Consider the following 8,582-nt stretch of genomic DNA (forward strand, 5'->3'; position numbering starts at 1 on the left):
AAGAATAATGAGATCCTGTCTGCGTCTTGTAGTTTCCTTTTTCCTATTCTTTTACAACATAACCCTGCGTACCATAAAGGAATCTTTGACAGAGAGATAGTTCCTGGCATCATTGGAAGAGTTGCTTGTTAGACCAAGTCACCAGTATGCTCCTCAAACCCCTATTCTGGAAATCCAATCCCAAAATAAGATCCAGAGTATGGTCAGAAACCACCTAAGTCTCAATGTTGTCATTACAAGTCACATAGGGATGGAAATAGCTGACTGAGCACCACCCGTTCATGAGCTGGATGTATTCCACCAAGTGGATTAATATTAATGGTCTGTACGGTCCCACTGACAGATGTGTTTACCCCATACTGATCCACACTGCTAGGCTCTACTATTACACTGGAAATGTTCTTCTCTCTGAAAGAGCTGATTCACCTGTTACCACCTCCCCACTCATAGCAAGTGGTCCAAGGTCAATTATCAGTAATCATCCAGACACAGATGTTCAAGCTGTGAACATCTGGCCCCATCTTGCAGAAGACAAAAACAGCAGAGAACATGGGGAGTTTTCTGTTACATTAGCCCTTTGCTATATTGCTGCAAGCATACAAGACCAACCACCTTTATCCAACGTGCTGGGGAAGCCACTGGTAAGTAGCTGCTCTCAGCCTCCTGGACAAAGGTAGTATACTTGTCTGTTTTAAAATCAATTCAGTGATAGTGAGAGGCCACAAAATGACCCAAGAGGATAGAGTTGCTTCTGTTTTAATGCCAAATACAGTGCAATATGGACAGACGTGGTATATGCTTCTCTCATGCAAACCCCTGCCCCGCCTGGCCCTGAAGGACCCATTGCTATCTCTAAGAACCTTTGTTTGATGGTAGGTTTGAGGACATGAGCACCTCTCTTCTATGAATACTTCTGTCATTGAAAGCACCTGCTCATTTTTATTTCCAGCTGTCAGATTTTTTTGGTCACTAAAGGCATGAAAATGGTATTTAGATGTTGGCTTTTGGGAACTGGCTTGTAGGTAAAGTAGATATTGCATTAGAACAATGGTCCAGGGGCAATGGCAAGAGTTAATTGATTTCTAAATGCCTGTTTGTGACAAAGTTTCCTTCAAGGCCCTCTGTGTCTGCCACAGGCAAGCAGCAAGCAGACACACAGGCTAGGAAACTGAAGACATGTACTACACTTCCATAACAGAGATAAGGGACTCTGCAGCATTGGCACCAGGTCACAGTGCCCAAATGCAGGGCCCTGGGATTTCTGGCTTTGGGGAACAGATCAAATTAGGAGGACTGTTAAATAACCAAAGTAACATGTGTGCATGTGATGGTTTGTTGGAATAAAGAAACAGGTTGACAGGACAGAACATGGACAGTATGATGACCACAGGGAAACCAATCAACAATGCCCAGAGATGAAGTCATCAAAGGGGAGAAAAGGATACAAAAGGAGGGATTTCAGAGCAGCAAAGGATCTGCAAGAGGGGAACCCGAAGCTGCCATGGAGAGAGAGCATATCACCAGCCCATCTCACCCACCACACTGGCAGGCGGTGGGGTGGGGGGGTGGCTGGAAGTGGGGGGTCAGCTTTTGACCTCCAGGCTGCTGACATCTGACATTCAAGAAAGAATCTCAGGGTGAAGCTTGTGTACCAGCCAGATGTACCTTGACTCTAGGACTGGTAGATATAGAATTGTGTGCATTATTCTTATCTGTTATCACTGTGCATCAATAAAATTTGCTTATTATGGAATGAAGAGGTCATGGTCAATCTGAGGGCTTAAATCTGCCCAGAACAAGGTATTTGGGTCATAAATCCAGTGCCGAGAGCCACCACTGGAACAGGCATTGTTTACAGTGGTGCTCTCTGTCTCATAGCCCAACTTCCTGATCCGCCTGGCCCACAAAACTCTTCACTTCAGAGATAGCAAATGGAATCCAATGAAAGCTGGGCTCCAATTTAACAATGAATCTACAATTTTGATAACTTCTTCCACTGCTGCTGTGTTTTCCACTTATTTGCACTTCCAGGGCTTTAGCAGTGGGGTTGTAGAGGGTAGTTTACGAATCATGATAAAGCAGAGTCCTTACATAGAATAAAGAGCAATGACAAGGCAAGCTATTAGTGAAGGGGATAAAAGTTACCCAAGTGTTAGCACAGTGCACCGTGTCATGTCATTTCCATCTTTCCCATAGTCACAAGCCATGATGACAATTAATGAAGAAATAAGTTTGAACACAATTTTGTTTCTGGTTCTCAGCTGAGATGACCAGACACTGGGGGACTACTACCTATAACTGATGGAAACCACTAGAAATTGCTATGATTTTAGAAGCAGCAGGCTCTCCTGATCACCCTCAATTATCGTATGCTCAACCATTCACAAATTCTAGAACTGCTCAGTATGGATTTTTATTCCCAACCTTCACAAAGGGCCAAAAGATGTACATTCAAAGTCTTCTGTCCTCAGTTCCTCTGGCTGTCTGTTGGTTTCTCTGTATGTTGTGGAAACACCTTTACCATTGTGATCTTGGATGACTTATGCAAATGGCCTTCCTCAGATGCTATTATTACTGCCCACATCACAAATATGCTCCTTAGTAGAAATTTTAAAATTTCAAAGTAGGAAGGTTTCCAAACAGTTTGACTTCTCAGAGCTTACTATAACTTCTGGTAGCCTGTTGCCAAGGGCTAAGACTTGTTTTGTTTTCTTTAAGCGAAAGACTATGGAGCTATGAGGCATTTGGCTTGAGAGCTCCAGGTCTGGAGGCACAGATGAATCAGGAATTCTGAGATCATGCTTTCTAGTAAGTTAAATGCTTTTAATTGTTTGCTCGAGGGCAGCAGATTTCAGCACCACCCACCCAGGCTTCTCTGGAAGGATGACTGTGTCAAAACAACTCTGGATAAACCAAGCACAGTTCTTAGAGAGAGAAGCTGATTAGGACAACATAGTGCCTCTCCAGAAAGAAATTGGGTTTGGACATACTACTAATGTACTATTCATATTTTTCCATACCTGGTTTCTTTCCTGTTTGAATAATGTTTTGAAGGCTTAATATCACAGGCAATATAAGCCCTGCCACACCCTTTGCATGCATGAAAATGGTAATATGCAGGGGAGTGGTAACATGGAGCACAACTGGCAGTAGAGAGGCGTTCAGCTCAGCAGGACCTTTTGGAATCAAGAGGGGACTTGTTCTTTGGGCCACAAGGGTCATGGTTTGAGTTTGGACAGAGAGAACATACTCTGAGCACGAGCACGAGCACGAGCACGAGCACACACACACACACACACACACACACACACACACACACACACACACACACAGTGTTTGACCTCTGGGCAAAGAATTAATTTTATGCTTGTTACAGGTTATTTCCTCCAGTTGACAAACCCCATCAAGACAGCAAAATAGAAGGTAAGTTCATTCCTATTGCTTGCACCAAGGAGAAGCTGGCTGAGGCCAGAGAGGACTCAGATGTCCCTGGGATGAAATCACAACCCACATGTCCCTTCTTAAAGCAGATGATGTCACCTAAGGCAGATGGATTATATTATCTTCATTGACTGATGGGTACCTGAGGCACAAAGAAACCTAGTGACTTGCTCAAAGTCACGCAAGAAGTCTATGATGCAACAGGATCTCCCCAAACCCAAGCTGGACATCGCAATGAGAACTGTCTTTGCTCTCACTAAAGCCTCACACCAGGACATGTGCAGGAAGCTAAAGACAGAAGTATCGTGCAATGGACCAACATATGGCATTTACTTTTTGCCTTGACGTTTACAATCTCTCCACCTATCAGGGTTAATATTTATAGAGCTCCCTTCCAACTCCAGCAAGCAATTTGCTTTGTTTTCCGAATGGGGATAATCATTGTTTGTTAAGTGGGCTGTAAACTGATTTCAAAGCTCATTCCTAAGCTGCAGTTTACCAACAGGGCAAATCTAAAAGCCCCAGCAGGAGTTATCTCTGTCTTCATGAAGATGTGGCTGGGCTGGGTTGTTGTAGGTGGGATGATCCAGGAAATACACAAGAAGAAAGGTTAGTTTAAAAATATATTTTACTGGATCAACTGTAGCCTGAAAGTTTATCAGCATCTCTCCCCAACTATTTAGTTGATTCAATAAAGTATTACCAAGCTAACCTTCCTTTCAATAAGGTAAAGGGATGCATCATTTGATAGAATTATCTGGACTGACTGCAGCCTGCTGCCCCTTGTGTCCTGGACTCTCAGGTGAAAGAGGTTCCCACAGTTAAAGGAGGAAAATGCCACTCCCAAGTGACAGTGCTAATTTATAGCTGAGGACCTTTCAGCCACAGGGAGATGTACTGCTGATATGAGAAATCAGATGGGAGCTGCTCCTCCTTGGTGTAGCCCCAGTGGAAGACACAGGTGCTCAACACCTATTACAAAAATAAGTTGCTGCTTCACTTAGATGCCCTACACTTAAAAATGGTGGCTCTTCTGTGTAAGCCAGGGCAAAAAGCCCTTTTACTCAGGCTTGGAGTTGGGTCCTCAAGCTTGCATGAATGGGAATGGACCTCAACAGAACTATGGCAGCGTACTGTATTATTAATGATCAGGCACATGGATCTCAAACTGTCCTGCCTGTGCCAGCCCCAGCCCAATCTTTCTAAATGACATGAAAAATGACTTTAGAAACCTTGAAACCAAACCAGCCCATCTGTCTCCAGCAGACCCTAATGTTCCTTTATATACTATTTTAAGAACATCTTTAATCCATCTGAGACCATGGAACACATCACAAGCTCAAATGTGTAAACATAACTCGTTCAGCCATAGCTCTACTGGCTTCTTAGAAGCAGGTTGTGTAAATGCTAATAAAGGCTAAAAGAAGAAAAAACCCAATCAGTTTCTATTTCAGGAGTTAGAAATGTACTTGTCCTGGAAAGGTATTTAAACCAAACTGTTCTTTGGGATTCTTAAAAGCTCAGAAAAGGGCTACTGGACCCATTTCATAAATGCTGTGTGTTCCCACTACTCCCTTCAAGAAAGTAGAAGAAAAGCTGCACAGAGACATAGTGGCAGCTATGCTTGGAATGATGGTACAAGACCAACAGCACCTCACAACAAGGCTCAGCTTGTTCAAGGCTGTCCATAAATTAGCAGCAGGATTCTGGGACAGCAAAGCACATCAAGCTTTGCAAGATGTTTTGCTCTCCACAGCAGGTGTTTATGAGACAATCTTTAGGGGAGCCAGATGAGTTGGTGTCAATGGAGTTGGATGGGAGCTGGAAACAAATCATGGAACTCTGGTAAGAAACCAAGTTAGGGCAAGGGAGGTAAATTCTGCCCTTTGTAATATTCTGGTAACGACACTGGAGTAACACCATGTGCACTAAGTTCAAGTCTGGTCTGTTTCATTCGTTTCAGAGAAGTGAATGGTACAAGCTGCACGGGTAACGACACTTGCAATAGCAAAGTCAGAAACAACGCTACTGAAATTTCTGAGTCAGAATAAGATAATGACCTTTTATTCCTCTGGGAAGAAAAGATGGTGAGAAGAAGGAAAGATAGCTTCTGCTGGAACTGCTCCTTTGTTCAAAAGTCCCTGGGGTGATTTTAATAAGCTCATTGTTATTTTACATTTAACAGGCAGGTTGGAGCATTTGTGAAGAGGGACATTTTAAAGTTATCTATAGACTACTAAACTTTATAGAGCAACTACACCTAGTGTTTGAATTGGGCATTACATGAACCAGTCAGCCTTGAACTAGTCGAACACGTTGCATTTCTTTCTGTTAAGCAGCAATTCACAATCAGAGTGCCACAGAACCCAGGGGTACCTTATAGTCCTTTTAGGGGTGCCACAGGGTGCCATGCAGTGTTAGCACTGTTAGGTGCTCAAGCACAATTCACACGATAAACCCAGAGATTTCAACAGGAATCCTTAACATCAAAAATATTCTGATCTCTTGTGGTCTTTCAGATCTCTCTGTAAAGAAAACTTGCTCTATTATTTTTCTGTAGTCAAAAATCAAGTGAAAGCTAAGAGCTGACATTTTCCAAGGGGTGCCTTGACGCTAAAAAGACTGAGAACCACTGATCTAAAGCCTTGAAGGGGGGTCCACACTGGATTGCTGATTAGTGGTTAATAATTAGTCAGATGCAACTAATACATAGGACTAAGTCCTGACTAAGAAGTCATACAATAAGAAATTTTAGACCTTTCCTGGAAGTTTCTGCTCACTAGAAAGCATCCTCCATTTATGCATTTATTGGTAGTTCGTTAACAGAAATGTTACAGTATCTTTTAAAACCGATCAACCAGTGCTGAGTCACAGGCCCCTAAACAGCCCACGGGAGAGTGAACTAATTTGACATGGAATAGATATCCAAACAATCTTTAGAAATACCACTGGAGTGCTGAAATATGAGCATCAGGAAAGGTTTTCCTGAAGGTTCAAGGAAGAGAAAAACACCTCTTATAGGTAGTCAGCTTTAAAGATTTAAAAAGTGAAGGGCTGAATACCATAGCAATAAAGGACATGGTTCAACTTCAATCTTATTACTAGGTTTCATTTCTCCAGGGTTCCCAGAGTCTTGTTTGATCTGTTGAACCTCTTTGACTGACATAAAGACTCTTGTGACAGAGTGACCTAATACTACTATACTTCCATTCTGAAGGTAATTGATTTGGTGCCATTAAAACCTTGACAAATACACACCTAGTCCCTCTCCTCCAAATTAAGGATTTCACCAGAGCAGCAATAGGTTTAGAGCCCCAAAATACACTGTAGCTTTTCCCGGGGTAGGGAAACCTGGCCTTTACAGCTCATTTAAAAAACACCTCCCAATTGTAAACTGACCGAGTGCTGAACGGGATACTTTATCCCTGGCATAATTCCACTGAAGTCTAAGAACTACAGCAGCACTTCATTTTGTTCATGAGCTCCAAGGGGTGTGAACTGCTCCCATTCATCTAGCTGTAGTGTTAGCTTTGAAATGTAATGGTGAATTAACTAGCTCAGTCTTCATAATTTTAGCAGGAACATAAATCTACTCAGTGGGATTTACAAAAAATTCAGAGATGGGGAAAGCCTCTCTTATATCAACTTATGTTCATTCATTTTACAACTCTTTCCTCGCTCTACTCTGAGTCTTAAATAATAAAAGCAATGAAGATGCTAGGCCATCGGCAGCACTGTTCTCCTTAGTCACTATTGCCTGAAGGGAAGGAAATGTTATAATAAATATATTTTAAAAAAGTTGCGGCTGAGACATAGTTCACCCTCTCCTCCTTTCCCCCCTGACAACATAGACCCTCCAAGCACCTCTTGCCACTCTGGGTTAGCCACAGGGTGCGATCATCAGGCAGGCTTAGGAACTGGTCAAAGTTCTGGCTGGGTTGGATGGGAGGCTAGGATGGGCATGCAAGGAGCTGAGCCTGCACTGCACCTCTGACCAGCAAGAAGTGGCTGAGGACAGATTCAAACTTACAGCTCCTGCTAGCAGGAGAGCAGCCCAAGCCCTGCATCTGGGCTCTAATCCTGGGTCCTAATTTTAATCTCCAAGATGGAGGCACTATGAATTTATCAAGCAATTTAAATACCATTACACCAATTTATAAAAGATGTATCATGGACATAATCTATTTCCTGCAGTATCATCAGTTACCAAAAAAGAAAAATAATGAATACAAAGTATTGTGTGTTTTCTGTATAATGATTGGTCAGATGACCAGAGTTTTACTGAAAAAGTAGTAGAGGCTGTATGGAGGTCCGGAATAATTATCTAGAAATATAGTGACTGAGTATTAAGTGTACTGGTTCTATCCTTCACTAAATCATCCTGTACTTGGAGAAACTTTAGTAAAGATTACATTGAATCATTTTTGTTGCCTGCCTCTAAACTCACCTTATTGCAGTACTTGTGACTAAACGCACTCAAGATCACTTCTGATGTAAGGACCTAATTTATGATTTGGTGGTAACCAGGGATCCTGTTTTTCTCTGATAAAAAAAATTCCCCAATTTTTGGATTTAAAAAAGTAACCCAAAATCCATGTTTCCTTGATTAGAATGAAACACCACTAATATATAGATTAGTGCTTCATTTTAATCATGGAAAATGTGGATTTTGGGTTACTGCTTTTAATCTGAAAATTGGGGATTTTTTTTAGTCAGAGAAAACCAGGATCCTTGGTGATAACAGGGCCTCTAATCTGACCTCCAATATGTATTCTCTTACAAGATAACTTATTATATATGTGACAGGGGGCCTCCTGGGGCCGGACTCTGTGGCCCGCCCACCTGTCTCTGGGCAACCGCCCGCTTATCTCGCCCGCCACGCCTTTGATGATAATTGATTCGTATATCGATGTCAATTAAGCGGGAGGCTGCCCATTGTAGTGCCCCGATGCCAGGGGGCGCTCTGCGGCTCCGACCTCCCCTAATACCGCAGCCCAAGCCTCGCAGATGGCATCTCGGTGTTAACACTGTCACCGGCCCCATACTGGGCCCCAGAATCGTCCGTACAGGACCCCACTCTGATCCTTCCTGTCAGGCGGCCACTCCACCTTCCTCCGGGCTACCTAGCCCCCCCCAAGCCA

Source organism: Alligator sinensis, unplaced genomic scaffold (assembly GCF_000455745.1).
Source record: "Alligator sinensis unplaced genomic scaffold, ASM45574v1 scaffold360_3, whole genome shotgun sequence".
Taxonomy (NCBI): Eukaryota; Metazoa; Chordata; order Crocodylia; family Alligatoridae; genus Alligator; species Alligator sinensis.